A 2,348-nucleotide genomic window follows, 5' to 3' on the forward strand; every position below is an offset into this window, starting at 1 on the left:
TCATGCAACCCATAACAAGATTAACAATGAATCCAAGAAAGCCAAAATAGGTCTAAAAGAGTGTGATATAATAAAAATTTATCCTAAGACACCAACACTATTGAAATAAGATCCTTACCCAATGAATACAAATTTATGAATAAAAAGTATAAAAAAGATGCCACAAATCCAGCTAATTTTTTATTAGTCAAGTTTGTTCTTTGTCCTAACAAACAAAATCTATTGTATCATGTAAAACACAAGTTTATTTTATAAATCCATGGCTTACAAAACCTTATATAATAGTTCAATTAATAACCCTAATGGACTTAAAACTTGTGGGCTGATATTAGACAACTTACAATAAATCCAAAGCATGTTAATTAAGTCTAAACATAAAGAAAATAATAAAAATAATAAATTTGACATATAAACTAAAGTTGTTGCATATAATCCAATGAAATATCCCAAGATAGATAAATAACATAATTTAAATAATGTCATGAACAAATTTTCATCTTAAAAACTCTAGAATCTTTGTTGCCACCTTTAAATATCCAAAATAAGATAAGAAATTGATTGCTAAAGTTGTCTCTCATTTAGTTTTCTTGTTTGTCTAGGATAATTAATTATATGATATATCAAAACCAACATTTGTGGAGGTATCATTTTCTCAAACTGTATTGAACTAACATTTTAAAGATAATGCAGATATTTAGCTCTTGTAATACAATTTGCATGACTATTAAGTATATGAATTTTTTTTTCTAAGATGGGGAGTATTAACTACCCTTTATGGTTTTCTAAATTTATTTTTAGCAATCAACAAAGATATTGAAAACAAAACCCATACAATTAAAGGAAAATTAGCACCGGGATATGGGAAATAAAGATCAATCATCTAGATATTATACAACATATGTAATCATTATTCAATGCACATGTAACACATGACATATATATTAAATCCATAACTCCATTTAAGTAAGGTCTAAAAATAATTTCTAGACATAAAAATGCAATATACTTATTTATAATGGATACTTTCTAAAAAAAAGAAATGTTAAATATTCTTGAAAGATGGAAAAAAATGGCTCATCATTACTTTTAAGGTTATCTAGCCCTAGCTTAACCAAGAAAAATCTTCAATGTAGTCATTCCTTATTTGTAACTCCACTAAATCTGTATTAATATTAAAATTCAACATTTGGTACTTAAATTAACAAAATTCAACACTTAAACTCTTAATTAACATAATTAAGTAAATTATCTTATGAAAAGAAGCTAAAAGAAAGTCTATATAACTAGACAAAACTCTTTTGTCAATTAAAATATGACACCATATGAACAGATGAAAACACTTACTTTTCTTTCTTAAGATTTAAAATCTGAAGAGATCTTAGTATGTATCCCATTAATATAAAGATTTAGAAACTCATAACTAAGATTGATATAATCCCAAACAATTAAAAATTAGATTTGAGATAGAATCTTGACCCACAGATAACACTGTATGAGATAACTAAAAATATTTGAATTGACTTGATCTTATTGATCATTAATAATCAGGAACCTAAAGTATAAAAAAATACAATAAAGCCAATTATACTTTGATAAATTTCATTATTTTTTATTTAAATAAAGAGAAAAACATGTTAATCTAAGCAAAATGCCAATTTCATTTGATAATTCATGGCTACCTAAATCTAATAGCAATAAACAACTTAAATAAACTTAACAAACAATCCATTAATAACCTTAATGGATTTTAGACCAATGGTCCAAAACAAAACCCAACTAAGACTAAAGTTCAAAATACATAATACCTTAAACAATGACTAATGGACTAAAAACTTATAGGCTAATGATTAGTACTTAAAAGTATATCTTTTTCAAGGTTTTAAATTATCATTTTGCACTTGAATTATCAATAACTCCTTAACTAAAGCATGTTTTATAATAACATATCTAATAATATAAGATACCTTTAATTTGTAGTAAATATTCATTTTAAGTGCAGGTTTATCATATGAATGAAATGATTGATTGATGAGTTTAAGAATTGAAATTGAAAGGACAAAGAGATAGCCAAACTTAGAAACTAGATGCTGGTACATTCCAAACAAGAACACTGTTCGGTAATTGGGTCATATCTGGAGCTGTAGATCTCGGATTTAGATCTACTTTATATGGATGGAAAGTTAAGACATAGGCCTATAACTTTCATGGAAGCGCAAGATTTAAAAAGTCTATTTTTAAGTTCAAATTGTAGCAACAATGAAAAAGTCCGAATTTATCCTGCAGCCTGAATACTGTTAAGTGTTGGGCCCATATCTAGAGTTCTAGAAGTTCAAATGACCTCAATTTTT

The sequence above is a fragment of the Populus euphratica genome, unplaced genomic scaffold, assembly GCF_000495115.2.
Source record: "Populus euphratica unplaced genomic scaffold, PopEup_1.0 scaffold458.1, whole genome shotgun sequence".
Taxonomy (NCBI): Eukaryota; Viridiplantae; Streptophyta; class Magnoliopsida; order Malpighiales; family Salicaceae; genus Populus; species Populus euphratica.